This window comes from Lithobates pipiens, unplaced genomic scaffold (assembly GCF_037356315.1).
Source record: "Lithobates pipiens isolate NorthernLeopardFrog02 unplaced genomic scaffold, aLitPip1_a1.2 Scaffold_8, whole genome shotgun sequence".
Classification (NCBI taxonomy): Eukaryota; Metazoa; Chordata; class Amphibia; order Anura; family Ranidae; genus Lithobates; species Lithobates pipiens.
In genome coordinates, this window is record NW_027507903.1 from 344,045,979 (window position 1) to 344,067,884 (window position 21,906).

The following is a 21,906-nucleotide window of genomic DNA, read 5'->3' on the forward strand; positions in this document are numbered from 1 at the left end:
CCAGCATTCCAGCCTGAAGTCCCAGTGACTGTTTCCTGGTCTGAGGGTGTGTTGCCTGTTTCCCAGCCTGATGAGTTCCTCTCTGCTGCCCAGCCTGATGAGTTCCTGCCTGCTGCCCTGCCTGATGAGTCTCTGTCTGATGCCCAGCCTGACAAGCCTCTGTCCGCTGCCCAGCCTAATATGTTCCTGTCCGATGCCCAGTCTGATGAGCCTCTGTCTGCTGCCCAGCCTGATGAGCCTCTGTCTGCTGCCCAGCCTGATGAGCCTCTGTCTGCTGCCCAGCCTGATGAGCCTGTCTGCTGCCCAGTCTGAGGAGCCTCTGCTGCCTAATCTGATGAGCCTCCGTCTGCTGCCCAGTCTGACGACTTCCGTCTGCTGCCCAGTCTGACAAGCCTCCGTCTGCTGCCCAGTCTGACGAGCCTCAGTCTGCTGCCCAGTCTGACGAGCCTCCGTCTGCTGCCCAGCCTGACATGTCCCTATCTGCTGCCAAGCCTGATGTGTCCCTATCTGCTGCCCAGCCTGATGTGCCTCCATCTGCTGCCCAGCCTGTCAAGCCTCTGTCTGCTGCCCATATACAAGTAAATGCGCAGAAAATTAGATCAAAGAAAGTTTTTTCACACAGTGCTGGATGACATAAGTCTGTGTAAATTGAAACAATTAATCCAACCAAAGTCCTTGCCATAAATAGTCCATACACAATCTATATGGAAGGTCCAATGCAAATTGAGAAGGGATCCAGTAACAGGGAATTCACACACACAGGGCAGCCTTTAGGGGGGAACAGAAACTGTTCCAAAATCTGCAAAAGGGTACAAGAGAAGAGGCGCCTCTGGGTGTAGAAGTAAAGGCAGTTTTAATCACACAATATAAATATACACAGGCAACTCACATTTTGAGAGTAATAGGTGAGCCTTGAATAAAATAAATTCTAAATATGGGGGTCATCAGATTTGTCAAGTCCTCCTGCCGGCTGGGTCTGCTGGGTCTGCTGTATCCAGGAGGCTGCACAAAGAGGAAGTGTCAGCCACAGTAAACTGGAAGCAAAGTGAGGTTTGGAATGTGGTTGACGTCATCATCCTCTGCCCAAATTCCAAACCTCCCTTTGCTTCCAGTTTACTGCGGCCGGCGCTTCCCCTGGCAATATTGATCATTTGGCGTGCAGTACTGAGGTCCACCAGCAGGTGTCTCTTGCCAGTTTGGAGCTGTCAGAAGAGCTTTTCCCTGCTGGTGTTATGTCATCTTTGGGCCGCATTACTGGTGTCCACCAGCGGAGTAATCCTGGCAGTGTGGAGCAGGTATTACCTTCTGCAATTAGGCATCACCTGACTTTGATAGCAGCTATAGTAAAAAATACCCGGCAAGTGCACACACACCTTACCCTGGTATTGGCCTTGTGCCCTGACCTGCAGCCTGTTTATCTGTTAGCCTGATCTTGATCCTGAACCTGATCCCTGATTCCTGTATCCTGGACCTGTTTGTATCTGTTCCTGTATCACTGGAACCTTGTCCTGCAGCCTGATCCCTCCATCCTGTTCCCTGTCTGTTTACTACTGGCCCCCCATCTACCGATCTCCTGTTTATGACCCTGGCCTGGCTTGACTACGATTCTGGTACTCCCTTTTGCTACATATGCTGGATGGTTTATAATCACTGTTTGGTTGTTTGGTTTGTTCACTCAGTTTGTATTGGTGGTGTGTTAACATTTATATGCATTTACTTTAATAAACATACTTTCACTATTTATGTCTGGTTCACTCTGTTGTAGTCACACAGTTCTGGTCACATCTAGTTTATGACATGCACACTGACATCTCTGAAATTGTCTGGGACTCCCTGCTTCCTTTATAACAAGGCATATGTGCGGGAGGTCCCATGGTCTGATATGACATCAATCACCCACACTTTCCTGTCTGGGGCCAATGTCTTCACTGCTTGGCTGATCTGCTCTTCAGCCCAGACCTCTCCAGGGATTTAAATCACCATTCTCTGCTCTGGGTGGGCACTTTCCTCACTACACCACTGGATAACAGTGGCAGAGTCCATGCTGGTGCTTATAGGGGTGCTGTCTTGAGGAGTTGATTGTAGAGTGGCTGTATAATCCCGGAAGTGCCCCCAAGTTTAGCGCTACCCCTGGAGGAGCCACTTAATGTATATTGAATTCTGTACTCTGCCTCTCAACCCCAACCCCTCTGGCACATCTACTTGGTAATATAAGTGCAAAACACAGCAGCAGAGAGGAAACACAACTGTGGTAAACCAGAAGGTTGGTTACTGAGACAAAAGTGACACAAAGAGATATATATATATATATATATATATATATATATATGTAGCGCCGGGCTCCTGAACAGCACGCGTTATGTTTTTGTCAATTTAAAAGTTCCTAAGACCATAGTTGGGTCTTAGGTTTAATTGTGGTAAATTATGATCTCAGTATCAGTTGGGCTGGACTGTATTATGTTCTGCCTTGACATAGGTGTGGGTGTCACCTTTGGTTGGACGCATTGGGTACCAATCTCTCTCTCTGAGCCAATCAGTGGGTGCGTTGTCTCGCTGTGTATTCCGGGAGAGGGTACTTAAGGTGCTGAGGTCATTTGGTTCATTGTTCTGGACCATAAGTATGTTCTGACTCCCTGGTCCTGGTCCTCCTGACCAGCCCCAGAGGCCCTCATGGCCTGGGGTGCGGATCCATCCATTTGCGAGTCTCGGGGCTGGCTAGCCCGAGGCGTAGTAACTGGAAGGAGGGTTCCAAGGTGGTCCAGTGCTGTTTCGGTCTTGGAGAGGCCCAGCAACTGAAAACGCAACCAGGGGAGGGCTCTTCAGAAGAGGGCCACGCACAGGGCTGGCTGCTCGGTAAGAGCCTGGAAGCTAAGCTGGAAAGGACACCAGGTGAATCCACACTCTTACAGTATCGCCGGACTGGCTGCAAGATACTGGTACCGTATGAAAGTTCCCAATTTCATCCTTCAGTTACAGCCAAGTCTGCGACAGAGACTTTTCTCATTCTAAAGTTCTACAACCAAGTCTGTGGCAGAGACTTTGCTGTAATTGAATCACCTGTCGGTTGCTAAATCCACAAAAAGAGGGATTTATCCGATAGCTGTAATATCCAGTTGCGAATGGCTATTCACTGGATTGCATAGAGAGAGACATTTAAGTATCAGCAGTTCCTAAAGTACCTGAGCTTTACTACCCATACCCTCTATTCCTTACTTAGAGACTGTGTTTTGTTCAACGTTTTGCAAATAAAAATCCCTAAAGTGGATTCAAGTGTCGGTCTCTACAGTTTATTGGGCCATCAACCTTGGGAAACCCCTAGATGCACATGAGGTGGAGAAGGTAACGGCAAGCCCATAAAAATCAGCCGCTCCTTCGGGAGTCAGTGCTACATACATGCATACATACTACATATATACATATATATATATTTGGGAGTTTTAAATTAAAATGTTTCCTTTAGAAATGTAATTTTGCTGCTCTCATTCATAACATTATGTACAGCTGCCGTGTAAGCAGTCTTACATAGTGTGGGACATGGACTTAGCCCCCTGAGCCATGATTGGCCAAAGGCACCCTGCCTTTTGGCCAATCATGGCTCTCACAGCAGAGCATACTGTGATTGGCCAAAGCATGCAGGTCAGGTGCATTCTTTGGCCCACCAGCAGCCGTCGATGCATTGTGATCTCGTAGTACATTGCAGTTCATTATGGGGCATTCTGCAGGAGCTTGAATTTCCGCAAATGCCCCATAATGTTCTAAATTCGGTGAACGGATGAACACCCGATGCTCTAGTCGAACTTATGCTAGACTCAAATACTGGGCTCACCCCTCCCTAATCAATATGTATAAATACATAAGTGGTCATATAGTGAACTTGGTGTTATTCACTTTAAGGTCATTGTGACCAAAACTGGTACTGAATAGGAGTATGTTGATCGTATAAGCTCCCCTTGCCCGGTAACGGACTGAAACCAGATCCCCTAGCCCACCCAGTCACTAGTCGGGACACAGCATAGGGTGGTGAAAAACATAATTGAAACACAGGCACAAAGAGATATACAGTACACACTGGGACAATCCCCCCTTCTTTGCATAATGACACAGGGTGGGGTAAACTGTACATCCAGTAGACACAGGTACATTCAAACTTTTCAACAAATAATTCAATCAGTAACTGGGCACGTAGACAGCCTTATTAGCAGGAATGAGAGTTGGAGAAATCCCCCCCCCCCCCATTATCAGGCAGGTGGTAGCAAAGGTGGTCAATAATAGTTCCATAAGCCCGCCTGGAAGATGTGTGACTACCCAGTAACTTAGGAACATGGGATGGCAGTCACACTTTAAATCTGGGTAACAAAGTGCTGTATGGTCGGTGAAAACAGTGTTTTTCCAATGTCAGTGTCACAGGGAATGACCGGGACACATCAGGCAAATATACCCAGAAATAGTCCCAGGAGTCAGATTACACAATGTGTGCATTCTCGCTGTCACAAAAATTGAGTCTCCGTAGGTGTACCATGGACTCCAGGCTGCACTATAATGCTGTCCCGTATAAGCACATAACATAGATAACTTGGCTGGTTCAGGTAACAGGTAATCCAAGGAAACAACGGGGTTGGGACAGAGACTGGTACTGTCACAAACATCTACAGTCTTTGTTGGTTTGAGGCATAGAGGCCCCAAAATATGTATATGTAACCTCCAGTTTCCAAAGTCTATGTGTTTTGGGGAGATAATCCAAACAAGACCACTCTAATGCCGCGTACACACGATCAGAATTTTTGACAACAAATGTTCGATGGGAGCTTGTTGTTGGAAATTCTGACTGTGTGTAGGCTCCATCTGACATTTTTTGTTGCAATTTCCAACAACAAAAATGTGAAAACTGGTTCTCAAATTTTCCAACAACAAAATCCGTTGTCGGAAATTCCGATCATTTGTACACAATTCCGACGCACAAAATTCCACGCATGCTCGGCATCAAGCAGAAGAGCCTCACTGGCTATTGAACTTTTTTTTCTCAACTTCAACGTCTCATCACCGCGTTCTTGACGTTTGGAATTTCTGACAACATTTGTGTGACCGTGTGTATGCAAGACAAGTTTGAGCCAACATTCATTGGAAATAAATCCAGGATTTTGTTGTCGGAATGTCCGATCGTGTGTATGCAGCATAAGGGTCCCCCAGGCACACACCTCCCAAAGAGTAGTGTTCCCTTAAAAGCCAGGGCCTATAGTCAGTACCAAGAGGCCACCCTGTAGTCCCCTCCAAAAGCCCCTGTTCTGGCTGAATCTGTCACAATCATCACAGAGAACAAGGTAGCACTCTTTACGTTTGGCGGAAAAGAGATTTAATCTCCAAATACAGAGAGGCTTCTTCACAGTAAAGCCTCATACACATGATCTGACTTTGTACAAATTTTCCTGTGGATTTTTGTACAGAGGGCGTCGGCCGTGAATTTGTATTGCATACACACAGCAAGACTTTTTCAGCCAACTTTCACCAAATCACGTGTTTTTTCTGCTCTTTACTGCCACCTTTGGTCAGCTTCTGTATTTTTGTCTGATCTTTTGCATTGGTTCTGAGCATGCGTGTTTGTACTTTGTACAAAAGTCCTATGGTTTTCTGTACACACGATGGGACTTTTCTCCATTGGACTTTTGTTGCCGGAAAGTTTGTCCATTCGAAGAGCCAACAAAAGTCACATGAAAACCGCAAAAAGTTTGTCCGATGGACTGTACACACGTTTGGATATTGCCTTAAAACAGCTAATTTGCATGTTTGTTGTCAAAAAGTCAGATCGTGTGTATGGGACTTAAGAGCTGTGAAAATGTGGAATAGACTCTCTGAAGAGCTGGTCTGGCCCAGATGAAGGCATCCGGCCGTAACGCGTAGGGATTGGCTGAGATGGACGTCTGTCACAATACATGTGAGAAGGCGTATCTGACGCTGACCTGTTACCATTTTTTACTCTGCTGTTTTTATATTGTTACAATGTAAGAGGCCACCCTTAGTTTTTTAATAAATACACCCCTTTGGTCTAAACATACTGCACTAGTGGAGGCTTTCTTTCTCTTTTCCTTTTTTGACACATTGCGGAGAGACGGAGATTCTGTGTGTGGAGGAACAGAGAGAGGAGTGCCATTCAGAGATTGATCATATCCCAGAGCCACTATACAGCAGTATACAGAATCGTCCACTTAATAGATGATTATATGCACTGAATACAAAGAAGGTGAGAGTCCAGACAGACTATAAGATTGGAAGATTGTCTGCCAACACTTCAAGAATTTTAACCACTTATGAACTGCACATATGAACTTCAATTCCTTACTTTATCACCGATTAATTGAATCATACACATTATTTACTTATTGTTTCACATCTAATCACAATTAGCTTTATCACCTTATCTATTTATACAAATTACTTTATTATCGTATTTATTTATGTTATTCACCTATTATCGGATCTATTTATGCTGTTTATTAATTAGTTCAATAGGCACTTTGTGATACATGTATTAATTTAAGAGCAATTTTTGAATTAATCGTATATTTATATACACTCTCCACCTGAGCAAGCCTTCTATTTTCCATTTATATTTATTTTATTTTACTTTTTTTTTTTATTTATTTATATTTTTATTTCCTTTTTTACTTTTTTTGTTATCCTTACTTTTATTCTTATCCCTATTTTTATTGTCATTTTTTAAAAATTTTCCTCTTGATTGCTATTTTTATTTTTATTTCTATTTTTATTCTATTGTCATTTTTATTTATTTTTTTCCCCCCTTACCTACTTCCTTTATACTAAAATTTTTTTGTAATCATCCTCTCAGCAGTCACCACTTCCATAGGCACCTTAATTCTGAGAGATTTCACTTTTGCGCACAATTCTACATTTACTACAGCTCAGTAAATTGCTTTAAAAAAAGGCCTGGATTCTTTCCTAAATGTACATAATATAACTGAGTACTAACATTTATAGGTAAAGTTGATCCAGGGAATATCCTATTGCCTCTTGAGGGATCAGGAAGAATTTTTTCCCCTTCTGGAGCAAATTGGATCATGCTTTGCTGTTTTTTTATTTTTTTCCTTTCTCTGGATCAACTGTGGGTATTACATTGTGTATATAGGATTGTACATTTTTTGTTTTACTTTTATTGGCTTAACTGTCTGCTGCCTATCCTGACCCTTGGCTATGGTTACTGGATTCCTGTCTTATTTACTGCCCCTTCTACGTGTCCACTATTATTCTTTCAGTGACTTCAGCTTCAGACATCCGCCACTGTCCTACACTATGTTTTCCTGCGGGCCTGTAGCATCCCCTATGCCTAGGATGACCACATTTCCAAACTGCCATTCAATTGCCAAAGACTGGGGGTGGGGACGTTGAATGTAGTCTCGGAGTTTATGGGGATTTCAGGGGCGAGTGATTTGTCAGTTGAATGGCTGGTTTTAGCACTTTTATCATCCCAACACCATGCTTGATATGGTGTCAGGATGATCAAATCATATTATTTCTATTACTACATTGTAATATATAATGAAATAGTTCAACTCACCATAATGCAGAATCAGTGGGAACCCTGAGCTTGTCACTTGTCATCAGATGCCGCATGCCACCGTCGCCTGCTGCCAAATGCAGCGTGTCACTTGCCACCGTGGCAGCACGACCCGGGGACCTGTTTTAGAGCATGCTGGAGTGGGCCCAGAGAAGATATATATATAGACCCACCAATAAGTACAGGCCCCCCTCAGTACAGACCCCCACTAAGTACAGACCCCCCTCAGTACAGACCCCCCCGCTAAGTGCAGACCCCCCACTAAGTACAGACCCCCCTAGTACAGACCCCTCCACTAAGTACATACCCCCTCACTACAGACCCCCCTCAGTACAGACCCCCCTCAGCACAGACCCCCCTCAGCACAGACCACCCGCTAAGTACAGACCCCCGCTAAGTACAGACCCCCCTCAGTGCAGACCCCTCGCTAAGTACAGACCCCCCTCAGTACAGACCCACCTTCAGTGCAGACCACCCCCAGTACAGACCCCCCTCAGTACAGACCCCCCGCTAAGTACAGACCCCCCTCAGTACAGACCCCCCAGTACAGACCCCCCTCAGTACAGACCCCCCTGCCAAGTACAGACCCCCCTCAATACAGACCCCCGCTAAGTACAGACCCCCTTACTCTCAGGCAGGGGGCGGTTTCAGCTGCCCTCGGCTCGGGCGGACTTGGCTGTGCTCGGGTGGGGGGCAGTCTCAGCTCCCCTCGGCTTGGGTGGGCTCAGCTGTGCTTGGGTGGGGGTCAGTCTCTGCTCCCCTCGGCTCGGGCGGGCTTGGCTGTGCTGGGGGGGGGGGGCGGTCTCAGTTCCCTTCGGCTCGGACGGGCTCGGCTGTGCTCGGGTGGAGGGGCGGTCTCAGCTCCCCTCGGCTGGAGGCAGATGGAGCTGGAGGCAGAGCGAGCGTCAGCGCTATAGCGGTGTTTGTTCTCTCTATCAATTTCCTTCCGGGACACTGTATTGTCTGATAATGAAGGTGCCCGGAACCCAGACAGACCTGCTATTTGTGGGAATGTCCCCCAATCTGGGACACGTGGGCACCCCACCTATGACCAGAATACATAGTCTAAGTCTCGGGGCATCCAAGTACTCATAGGTGTACTAACCTTAAGGAAAAGACTGCTGCTAAAGGTGAAACACATTATCACTATATACTTGGACCAGGGTGTTTACATTATGTCCTTACAGTGATCAGCAAAATATAAAATTTTAAGTATATGAGGCCCTAACTGGATACCATGATGTTGTGGAGCAACTTCAAAGAGTCTAAGTAAAGGGGGGCAGCCATGTCTGGCACCCCTGCACATCTGAAATGATTACCTTTTATAAGATGGTAAAAGGTGAAGTATAAACCACTTACCGACTGGCCCATAATAAAAATACGTCATTACTTTGACGTTAAATGCTAGCTGCCATAACCCCATTTACTGACCCATCAGTAAAGCCAGAGAATGATCTGATGTGACTGTTAGCTGGGCATGGGGACAAGTGAGGCCAAGATGGCTGCCACTCGTCTATATGCCCTTGGAGGACCAGGGCGAAGCCTGACGTCACTTCTGGGACCTGGGCCATAGCAAACAATTTTTTTTATGTAAAAGAAATGGAATGTTTGCATGGAGATTTTTAAGTACCGTAGTTTGTTGCCATTTCACACGTTCAATTTTAACCACTTTCAGACCGGACCATTTTGCTGGCTTAAGACCAGACCACTTTTTGTGATTCGGCACTGCGTTGGTTTAACTGACAATTGCGCGGTCGTGCGATGTGGCTCCCAAATAAAGTTGACGTCCTTTTTTTCCCACAAATAGAGCTTTCTTTTGGTGGTATTTGATCACCCCTGCGGTTTTTATTTTTTGTGCTATAAACAAAAAAAGAGCGTCAATTTGGAAAAAAACACATTATTTTTTTCTTTTTGCTATGATAAATATAGCCCAAAAATATATAAAAAACATTTTTTTCCTCAGTTTAGGCTGATACGTATTCTTCTACATATTTTTGGTAAAAAAATTGCAATAAGCAATCATTGATTGGTTTGTGCAAAATTGATAGCGTTTACAAAATAGGGGATAGTTTTATGGAATTTTTATTAATAATTTTTTTACTAGTAATGGTGGCGATCAGCGATTTTTATTGTGTCTGCGACATTATGGTGGATACATCGGACATTTTTGTCACATTTTTGGGACCATTGTCATTTATACAGCAATCAGTGGTATACAAATGCACTGATTCCTGTGTAAATGACACTGGCAGTGAAGGAGTTAACCAGGGGGTGGCAGTGTAGGGGTTAAGTGTGTCCTAGGGGCGTGTTACTAACTGTGGGGGGCTGGGCTGTGTGTTAGTGAACACCGATCTCTGCTCCAATCACAGGGAGCAGAGATCAGTGTCACTTGTTGCTAGACAGAACGGGGAGACTCTGTTTACATCGGCATCTCCCCTTTCAGCCTCTTCGTGAGACAATCGTGGGTATCCCCACGGCGATCGAGTCCGCAGGACCCGCGACCGGACTCACGGGGGTCCTGACCGGCAAGCGTGCGGTCCACTGGCGGTGCGCATGAGATGGCAGGGCGGCAATTTCAACTGGACGTACCTGTACGCCAGTTTGCCTGCCCGTGACATTCTGCCAACATACATCGTCGCGCGCCGGTCGGGAACTGGTTAAAGCATGATGTTAGGCATCTATTTACTCAGGGAAACATCATCTTTCACATTATATAAAAAATTGGGGTAAATATTACCGTATTTATCAGCGTATAATACACACCCCAAGTTTAGGAGGAAATTTTAAGGAAAAAAACTTTTAGGTGGGAAGTTTAAGGGAAAAAAAACTTACATTAAATGCCCATCAATGCAGCCTTATCAGTGTCCATCTGCAGCCTTGTACATCATTGCACCCTTGTCAGTGTCATTTGCAACCTTGTCATGCAGCCTTGTCCATGATTGCACCCTTGTCAGTGTCATTTGCAGCCTTGTCCATCATTGCACCCTTGTCAGTGTCATTTGCAGCCTTGTCATGCAGCCTTGTCCATAATTGCAGCCTTGTCAGTGTCATTTGCAGCCTTGTCATGCAGCCTTGTCCATCATTGCAGCCTTGTCAGTGTCCAGGTTGAGATATACTTTGGGATGCTACCCCAGGCGTTTCCCATGGCCAGAAGCAAAGTAGGTTGCGTGATATCTTTACTTTCTGAGAGAGCCTTGCCCTGGGCAAACCCTCTATGGGAGATTCAAAAACCTGCTGTCTTGAGTTAACCTGAGTTTGTGGCTTCTTTTAAAAGAGTATTTGACATTCACTTCTGCTGCCAAGTGCCTCATGTCCATCAGATAGAGTACAAAAACTGTTGCCGATTATGCCATTGAATTCCGTGATCTGGCAGCAGAGGAACAATGAGGCCCTGGTGGCTGCTTTTTCTCGTGCTCTCCATCAAGGATGAAACAGCAGCCCGAGATATATCCACTGAGCTGGAGAAGTTTATCACGTTTGTCATCCTCATTGATTCCAGACTCAGAGAAAGACTCTCTTTTAAAGCGGTTTTGTACAGAAAATTGCAAGTTCATCTTATTCAAATGGCTTTGGAACATAGATGCAGTTATGACCATTGAAATAAAATAATATGCAGTATTTACCTTTTATTTGTAATGTTAATGCCGACTTCCGGGCTCTCCTCCCGTGGGAGTAGGCGTGTTTATCGGCTTCGCAATGGTCCCTGGGAACTTTTTTAGCTATTTCCCAGGAATCAGTGGGGGACACAGTCATGCCGAAATCTCGTGAGATTTCGGAAGGAGGACGCCGGTCACGTGACGAGGGCATGTCCGAAATTGCCATTTTGAAAGTGGGCAGGCAGCTCTATCTGCCATTACCACTATAGCACACGAGGCAAGAGGAAGGAAAACAAAGAGGACACTCAATGAGCATGTGCGAGATGGAGCGGTGGATGCTGGGAGCTCAGCGTCATCGCATCCAGGGAGTAAATGCCTGTGGGCTTCAAACGCCCACAGTGAAAATGGAAACCGCCGGACTGCTTTTTTAAAAGTTTTCCTTAGCAATGAAATCGTCACACCGGGGGTTAAAAAGACGCCGATCGTGACTGCAAAGACACCGTAGGAATCGCCCACCAGTGACACAGGTAAAAAAAAAAAAAACGGCAGCGGAATCCCGCTTTAAGGAGCGCTTGCGGAAGCCTCCTGTACATCTGTCTCCGAATTTTGCAGTCCCACCCTTGCCTCCCTCACCTCCCATGCCTCCTGGTACCGAGTCAGTCTGTGAATATTAAACCCATGCACTTAGGCTTCACACGTCTCTCTGTGGATGAGAGAACCCTGAGGAGGGTGAGATTGTGCCTTTATTGTGACCAGGCAGGCCACTTTTTGAAGTCTTGTCCTAGCCGCCCAGGGAACGCCCGAACCTTGAGGTCCTGTCACAGACAGACCTTAGGTGGCACTTCATCCCCAGTTATCCAGAAGGATAAACCCCTGGTTTGGGTTACCCTTTCTTGGGATGAGTCTTCCATTGAGATACAGGCTCTAATCAACTCTGGGGCTGCAGGCCTGTTCATTGATGCTGCCTTTGTATGAAAGCACTCAATTCGGCTGCAGCTACATGACACTCCACTAGCCATATAGGCTCTTGATGGGAGAACTCTACAGCCTGCCCATGTGACTCATGAGACTGTTCTGTTGTCCATGATGGTAGGGGCTCTTCACCATGAGATAATCCAATTCCAAGTTATTTCCTCACCTAAGTTTCTGCTGGCTATTGGTTATCCTTGGTTACAGAGGCAGAACCCCTCTTTTTCTTTTTTTTTTAACAGTGCTCAGCTTCTATTTAATAGAAAAATATATAAATAACTTCAGTATAAGCATTTTTTTGCTTTCTTACCACTGAAAATAAGCAGTGGTTGTTTGAAGACAAAGCATGTGCAGTCACTGAAGGGGAAATCCCTGTAAGAGATAACCGTAATCTTACAGCCATCTTCTTCTTGGGAGATTCCTCAAACATACCCTGTTACCTTGTTTTATTGAAACCACCAATGTTTAGACAGATAAGGCAATGCTGTGGGGTTGTCAATGCAACACTGCATCAGCTTTTAAAGGTTATCTGCTTTTTTTCACGCTATTGGATACAAAGGCCAAGAAAGGGAGAAGGTGAGGGAATGACATTCTACACAAAAGGTGCAGTTGTCTTCAGTGGTGTACCAATGGTTACGCCCTAGGTGCCACACATTGGTAAGGGGGTCAGGCAGTGAAGTGGTGACAGCAGGGCACCGAGCTCAGGGAATAACACTGTGACAGCCAGGGCAGCCAGGGCAGGGAGAGGCGAGCTGTGACAGGGTGCAGACCGTACCCGGGTGACTGACACACAGGGTCAGCTGCCAGATTCACTCTGCGGCTCAGAGCAGAGGAAAGAGACATTGAACAGCGCCAAATAGAGGACAGCAACTGCTGGAATCAAAGAGGAACTGCAGTCTGCTCTCATAATTTGTAATAAAAACATTTTTGCCACTCTGAAGCTTCCCTCCAACCATTCTGCGCATTATTTTATATACACTGTGACTCTGTACCTGCCAAATATGCTGCAGAAATCTTCCTCCACTGAGTCGCTGGTTGAAACCATTTTAACTGTGGGCAGCTGAAGTTGCTGCCTTTTTATTTCCTGGATTCACACAGAGGCACACCAGCTCCGTAGCTCTCACTAGTCCTCCCATAAGTCATCCCCCCCTCCCCTCTTGGCAAACTCCCACAAAAGTGAGAGGGAGAGGCACGCATGATGCCACAAGTCCAGGCCCTTCACCAGACAAGAAACAGGAAGTGGGCCACACAAGGCACCCACTGGGAGAAAAAAATGTTTCACTATTCAAATTTAAAGCAAGGGCAGAGGACCCAATAGAAGGAAAGACGAAAAAAAAAATCACTGTGGTTCCGCTCTACCCCTTCAAGTTAACCAGCAGGTGACTGGTTGCTAGGTGGTGCCAGGAACCAATCGCTAACTTGTCAATATGAAAAATTAACTCCAGCAGTTCCCGCCCTCTGTTCAGCGCTGTTGTGTCTCCAGCTCTGCTTGCATGCCCCAGGAAGGTAGGAAGGAGAAATGTGTAATGTACAGGGGTCCAGAGCTGGGGGGGGGGGGGGTGGCAGGCATTGTGTAATGTGCAGGGGTCCGGAGATAGTGTAGGGGGGCTGTGTAATGTGCTGGGGTCCAGAGCTGCTTGGCTGTGTAATGTAAAGGGGTCCAGAGGTGCAGGGCTGTGTAACGTGCAGTGGTCCAGAGCAGAGGCATACCTAAGGTCTCCAGCGAGAGTCTGTATAATATTACCTCACTGATCTGTCAGTCTGTCTGACCTAAGCACCCCTTTACATTACATAGCACCCTATACCTCTGGACCTCTTTACATTACACAGCACCCTACACCTCTGGACCACTTTACAATACACAGCACCCTGCACTTCTGGACCCCTTTACATTACACTGCACCTCTGGACCCCTTTACATTACACAGCACCCTGCACCTCTGGCCCCTTTACATTACACAGCACCCCCTCCCCCGTACCTCTGGACCAGAGGCGTACCAAGCGGTTGGCGAGACCAGCGCCTGCCAGGGGCACATGCCGAGGGGGGGCGCCAGTTAGCTGTGTAATGTAAAGGGGTCCAGAGGTGCAGGGGATATGTAATGTAAAGGGGTTCAGAGGTGCAGGGTGAGCTGTGTAACATGCAGAGGTCCAGAACTGTGGGGGGTACTATGCAATGTAAAGGCAGAGGTGCGGGGATGTGTAATGTAAAGGGATCCAGAAGTGCAGGCTGCTGTGTAATGTAAAGGGGTCCAGAGGTGCGGGGGCTGTGTAATGTAAAGGGGTTCAGAGGAGAAGTTGTGTTGGGGGTACACAGTAGTGACAAAGATATTGGGGTGCAGAGGTATGCAGGGGGCACAGTGGGGTGTTTTTACATTTTAAAGTGGGGGGTGACATATAGGATCTGTGCCGGGTGCCATATGCTCTAGGTTTGCCCCTGGTTGTCCTTTAAAACCATTTTCTTAGCCTCTGCCTTTACAGTTATATAGTACTGGTAGATTATAGGTGTGCTATATAAAGGGGCCCATTGGGAAGTGGACTGAAAGAAAAATGACAGATACTGCCCTGAGCATTTAGATGTTTTCTTTGCCTTCTGACCTGCAGCAAAATTACAAAGATACAAGCTATGTGACCTTCATTCCTTTTCAACGATTATTTGTACCGCAGCAAACCGCTTGCTAAACCATTTACGGTACTCAGTTTTCTGTCTTGTTATACCTATGGAAAGATTATCAGACAAATTTGTTTTGGAAATAAATTTAAAAAGATAAGTTATATAAAAATATCAAAAAAATTTCAAATTAAAATCCAACACATTTTAGAACTTGTGCAGGAGTTCCATAATCCATAAAGCGATGGTTGCACTCTGACCAAATATGAAGGCTCCACAGAGGACAAAAACAATCCCCCAGGCAATTAGACATGTTGTTTTCCTTGGATCCATTGCTTTACATTCCATTGCACATATCAGAAACAGTACCTGGGAAGACGAAGAAAGAATTTATCCCTCCAATGATGGAAATTACCTCACTAATGTCAGGAACAGACAAGGCAATGATGAGCGTGACCAGAATCCATAGTTCTGTAAGTGTAATCTGTACAAAGTGCTCATAAGAAGTGGTTACTGTCATGTGCTTGTGGTCCATCCAGACCTCCTGTAGAACAGACCTGCCCAACAATAGAGTGATTGGATAGATGCTGACAACTGATACAGCAAACAGTACCCTGGCTATTATCACAACCAAATCATCTCTAGGGTAAGACATCAGAATATCAGCAGCTACAACATCTTCAAAAGTCAGATACCCATAAATACCTGTCAGGTAGTAAATAAGAAGGTAGATCAGCATGGACACCACAGACACCGCTATCCAATTAGACAGGCACTTGTTCCTCATGCTGTATTTTGATACAAGCTTCATGGCACTAAAAGCCAAAAGCAGATTGTGGGCATCACGCTGAACATTGAAGCCAGTGAGGAAACCTTTGAGGTATGTTCATGCTTCTGGAATACAATGTGCTTCATGAGGTAGTACTTCACAATGATTACCGCTGTCAGGTAACAGGCTGCCAGGGTGCCCAGAATACTTGTGTATTTCTGATAACTGATTTCCCTGGGGATAGAGCGTGGGAGGATGATAAGGAGGCAGAGGAGGCTCATGGTTAATCTTGGATCTGGGTACCATGGCTGGAAACTTTCACCCACCTCGTTCATGGTCAGGTTTGCATGGACAGAGTCACACAATTTTTCCTGCTGATCCTCCACCACATGGAGAAAATCCACAGATATCATGAACAGGTTGAATATGAAGCAGATTCCACAGAGTTTTCCAATTGCTTGTCCACGGACGTCTCTCACCACTCCCTGGTATGTGGATTGGCTACTAAGAGAGGATGCATATCCCAGAATTACCAGTCCACTTATGAGAAAGACCAATGACCCCAGTTCCACCAGAACAGAGGAGTGAGTTCCACCTGCTTTGTTGAATGCCCAGGGGAAGTTGAGGAGCCCAGCTCCCAGTGCAGAGTTTAACATGATGAATATAGCTGCCATGGAGGACAGATTGGGGCTTCCACATTCCCCACCAGGCTTGACCAGCAAGCTGATGCTCTCTCTAGCCTCAATCCCAAATGCCCTTCCCTGGAAGCCAGTATAGTGCAGTGGCTCAGTGCAAGCCTGGAGCACTAAGCATGAAGATCCACAACCCCTCTTTTGATTGGCTCCATGCTGAGGTTCTCTCCTGGTCACCACAATGCAGTAAGACATGCTTCCAGAAGGTAGCCAAGGTCCTGTGCACCTCTTCAATCTCCTCCCTGCTGGAGGAGAACCACGATTTTAGCTATGTTTTTGAAAAAGGTCAAGCCGATAGTTTGCTTCTACACCAGTCATATGATTGTGCAATTGACCTTCAACCATACCCCCTCGTGGCCGGGTTTACCCTTCGTTGGTCTTGGAGGATAAGGCCATGGAGGAGTATGCTGCAGACGCACTTTCTCAAGGTTTCATCTGCAAACCCTCGTCTCCTGCTGGTGCTGGTTTCTTCTTTGTGAAGAAGAGTGGTGAACTGAGACCTTGCATTGATTATAGGGGTCTCAATCATGACCGCCTCAAGGGGCAATGATCTGAGAGGGGCATACAATCTCGTGAGCATTAAGGAGGGCAACGAGTGAAAAACTGTGTTTAATACCCGAACAGGCCATTATGAGTACCTCATAATGCCTTTTGGCCTTTGTAACGCTCTTTTTAATGCCCTGGCATTTTTACAGGAATTTATTAACAATGCCCTCCAAGATTTGTTTCAGTTATGTGTGGTGGTTTATCTCGACGATATCCTCATATTTTTAAAGTCCCTGGAAAGCAAACACACAGATGTCTGTCATGTGCTTCAGAAACTAAGAGGGAACAATCTCTGTTGTAAATTGGAGAAGTGTGAATTTCATTGTGAAGAGGTTAAATTCCTGGGTTATGTCATTTCCACTGCTGGTTTTTCGTTGGACCCAGAGAAACTTTCAGCAGTCCTACAGTGGCTCTGACCCGTGGGTTTACATCCTCTACAACGTTTTCTTGGCTTTGCCAACTATTATCAGAAGTTTATTTGTAACTTCTCGTCTCTAGTTAAGCCCCTTACTGATATGATCAGAAAGAACGGTAACCCACAGAGTTATTATTATTATTATACAGGTTTTATATAGCGCCAACAGTTTGCTCAGTGCTTTACAACATGAGGGCAGACATTACAGTTACATTACAATTTGGTACAAGAGGAATCAGAGGGCCCTGCTTGTTAGAGCTTACAATCTAAAAAGGAAGGGTCAATTGATACAAAAGGTAATAGCTGTGGGGGGATGAGCTGACGGAGGAAGTAAAACAGTGTTAGTTAGAAGCAGGATAGGCTTCTTTGAAGAGAAGGGTTTTCAGGGATCATCTAAAGATGGATAGATTAGGAGACAGTCAGACAGATTGGGGTGGGGAGTTCCAAAGGATGGGAGAAGCTCTGGAGAAATCCTGGAGGCGAGCATGGGAGGAGGTGACAATGGAGCTAGAGAGTAGGAGGTCTTGGGATGACCGAAGAGAGCGGGTTGGTTGGTATTTTGAGACTAGGTTAGTGATGTAACTAGGGGCAGAGTCATGGATGGCATATTGGTCTCCAGAGTCTATTAAGGCCTTTGAGAGTCTTAAGGCTGCCTTTGTTTCTGTTCCTGTGTTGGCACATCCTGATCCTACATTACCTTTTATCCTTGAGGTTGATGCTTCTGAGACTGGAGTTGGTACCCTTCTGTATCAACGTCCTACCTCTGGGAGCACTATGCATACTTGTGGCTACTTTTCCAAGAAATTGTCATCTGAGGAGTGCAATTACAAGATTGGTGACAGAGAGCTGTTAGCGATCATGTTAGCCCTGAAAGAATGTAGGTACCACTGTGCCATTTTTTCATTCTTACTGACCATAAGAATCTCACATTCTTATCTGAGGCTAAACGCTTTTAGTTTCAATTACATGGTCTCATTCTTACCCGGTACTAAGAATGTAAGGGCTGACACTTTGTCAATTCTTGCTGCTTAGGTCCATGGTCCTCCTGAGAAACCTTGTGACCACTGCTTTGTCCCAGAGAGTCACCATACTGCCGTGCTCCAGACCTACCATTCTCCCAAGGCTGCACCCTGGGAAGAATCAACTCTTTTGGGCCATTTCCCAACAATTCTGGGGACATAGTCTATGTGCTGATGTAACTTCATAGATGCCTGTTCTGTGTGCTCAGAGTAAGACTACACAGCACCTTCCAGTGGGCCTCCTACAACCCATACCCAATGGAGAGAGGCCCTGGACCCACCTGTCTATGGATTTGATTGTGGAGTTACCCCACTCCCAGGGCAACACAGTTATCCTTATGGTAGTTGACCGATTCTGGAAAATGTCTCATTGTATTCCACTTAAGAAGTTGCCCACTTCTAAGGAACTGGCTTCCATTTTTGCTCAGGAGATCTTTCTCTTACATGGGCTACCCAAGGTGATTGTCTCGGACAGGGGTAGTCAGTTTGTGTCCCGGTTCTGGCAAGCCTTTTGTGCACAATTGTGAATTCAGCTTGTTTTCTCCTCTGCGTATCATCTGCCGTCTAATGGGGTCGCAGCCAATCAGTCCTTGGAGCAATTCCTACGTTGCCATATTTCTGACCATCATAACAACTGGTCAGACCTCTTACCATGGGTGGAGTTTGCTCACAATAGTGCCTTGAATTCTGCTTCCTGATTGTCCCTGTTTATGGCGAACTATGGTTTCCAACCTTCCATGTTGCCTAACTCATTTGTTCCGCAGAGTATTCCTGCATTAGAGGAGCATTTCCATGGTCTTCATTCCACTTGGGCACAAGTCCAGGAGGCTTTGCGACATGCTAATGATAGGTACAAATTCCATGCTGGCCTGCGCCTTCCTACCAGGTTGGGGACAGGGTCTGGCTGTCATCTCGCAACCTCCCTCTCTGAAGTTCACACCTTGGTTTATTGGGCCTTTCCGTATTCTTCACAATATTAAGCCAGTGGCTTACGCATTAGAACTTCCTTCTAATATGCGTATCTCGAATGTATTTCATGTCTCCTTATAAAAAATCTTTGGTCTGCAACAGCTTTACTACATTGGTGCCTCGTCCTCACCCTGTACAGTTTGAGAACCATGAGGAGTATAAAGTACAGTCCATTGTTGACTCCCGTAGATTCCGTGGGTGCATACAGTACCTGGTGCATTGGAAAGGGTATGGTCTGGAGGAACGCTCTTGGGTCTCATCCTCGGATGTACATGCTCCTGTCCTCCTCCGTGATTTCCATAGATGTTTTCCCCTCAAGTCTGTTGGTCCTCAGAGGGGGAGGGGTCATTAAAGAGGGAGTACTGTCAGGACTGGGCTCAGCCCTTCCTTCTCTGAGCTGGCTGCTCAGCTGTCAGCTAATTACCAGCTTCTATCTCTCCACAGTGACTCACATGTTGATGATATCCTGCTCATCAGTCTTGCCTACTTCAGCCACCCAGCCCAGATGATCTCTGTCTTCGCCTTGGTCAACATCAAAGATACAATCTCCTGCATTCCTGTTAAAGACTTGCTTGGCTGACATTCCTTCTGGCTCCAGATCCTGCTTGCTGTTACACTATGCTGTTCCCTGGCTTCCTGACTTTCTAGATTGTCTGACTATCTGTTACAGTTACCAAACTTTGGCTATGTTTTGACTAAGTTTGTTCTATTTACTTTTATTATTAAACAAGTGTGATTTAACTGTACTTCTGTCTCGGTCTGATTCATGGTTTCTGATAGAGAGAAAGAGCTGGGAACACACAGCTCAAAACCACCTATGAGGATCCGAAAAGCTGCTGAAGAGATCTGGGTGCCTGACTGGTCCACAGCCAGGGAAATCCAATGGAAACAAAGAATGGCAGCACATCTGGAAGTAAAATCAAAAGAATTTATTGAAAATCCATAAAATCAAGTGAACATGACAAACATCAATCCAAAAAAGGTGCTTAGTGGACGCGTTTCACACAGACGTGCTTCCTCATCACAGAAGAAGAGGAGCCTAGAGAGCCAGTGGGGAACCCTAAAAGAGGAAACTCATGGCCATATTTTGCAATGCTATTGCACAGAGCAAGTAAGCATAATGCCCCGTACACACGATCAGAAATTCAGATGGAAAAGGTCCGATCGGATTATATTGTCGGAAAATCCAATAGTGTGTGGGCTCTATTGAACTTTTTCTATCAGAAATTCAGACGCAAAAAAGCAGAATCTCAAATTTTCCTCCAAAAAAATCCGATCAGACTTTTTCCGATCGTTTGTAGAGAATTCAGATGGGACAAAGTGCCAAGCATGCTCAGATCAAATTACGAGACCAAAGCTATTGGCTACTAGCCTCAACGTAGTCCCGTCGTAACAAACGAATGTCATCACGTCCCAAACGATTGGATTTTCCGACAACTTTGTCCGACTGTGTGTATGCAACACCAGTTTCGGACAAAATCCATCAGAGAAAATCTGACGGATTTTGTGGTCGGAATTAGGGATGAGCCGAACACCCCCCGGTTCGGTTCGCACCAGAACTTTCGAACGGACCCCAAATTCGAACGAACTTTAGAACCCTATTGAAGTCTATGGGACTCGAACGTTCAAAATTAAAAGTGCTAATTTTAACGGCTAATATGCAAGATACTGTCCTAAAAAGGGTTTGGGGACCTGGCTCCTGCCCCAGGAGACATGGGTCAATGCCTAAAATGTTTTTAAAAATGGCCGTTTTGGCGGGAGCACTGATTTTAATGATGAGTAAAGTGAAATATTCCTTTAAATATGGTGCCTGGGATGTGTCTGTAGTATGCCTGTGAAGTGCCACGTGTTTCCCGTGTTTAGAAAAGTCCCTGCACAAAATGACATTAAACAGAAATAACATCATTTAAAACTGCTTGCGGTTTTAATGTTATATCTGGTTCCTGCAATATGGTTGAAAATCATTGAGAAAAATGGCATGGGTAGCCCTCCCTGCCCATTACCAGCCCCTTTGGGTCTTGTACTCATATTAAGGGGAACCCCGTGCCCATATTAAAAAAAGGAAATGTGTGTGGCCCCCAGGCCCTATATACTCAGAACAGCAGTATACAGGTGGTGCAAACAAGACAGGGACTGTGTAGGTTTGTTGTGTTAAGTTGAATCTGTTTGTAATTTTCAACTGGTACATTTTTAAAGTGTAGCTCCAGTCAAAAAAACTATTTTTAAGCTTTTTGGAAAACATAGGGAAGGGTTATCACCCCTGTATAATTTGTTTTGTCGTCCATCTTTTTTCATCTCACTTGCTGTTGTCTCCTTCCGTTTGCAAGTAGGAGATGTTTGTAAGTTGGATGTTTGAAAGTAGGGCCTGCCCTATATGCTCTGCAGAAATGGCGGAACAAGGTGTTGGTTTTGCCACAACATTGTAAGCCCTCAAAGTGACTCTTGGTGGGAGCGCCCTGCTGTGAACAATTATATCAAGAATTGTAATTACATGCCATTGTTGAACAGTGGTAGAAAAATTGACCTTTGGTGGTTGTGGTGCTGGTGCCACAACACTATAAGTCCTCACAGTTACTCTGGGTGGGCACAGGAACGGGCCCTCCTGTGAAATATTATATCAAGAATTGTAATTACATGTCCCTGTTAAACAGGGGCAGAAAAATTGCGCCTTAGGCACTGGTGCTGGTGCCACGACACTGCAACCTCTCCCATATACTCTAGTTTTATTGCAGGAATTAGCCCTGCTGCAAAGCATT

General features: G+C 45.6%; 1 pseudogene; it reads right to left on the reverse strand.

Annotated features, from left to right (window-relative positions):
- Nucleotides 1-14,947: 14,947 nt before the first annotated feature.
- Nucleotides 14,948-19,705, reverse strand: LOC143962559 (putative sodium-coupled neutral amino acid transporter 8; annotated as a pseudogene).
- Between the last annotated feature and the right edge of the window lie 2,201 nt (nt 19,706-21,906).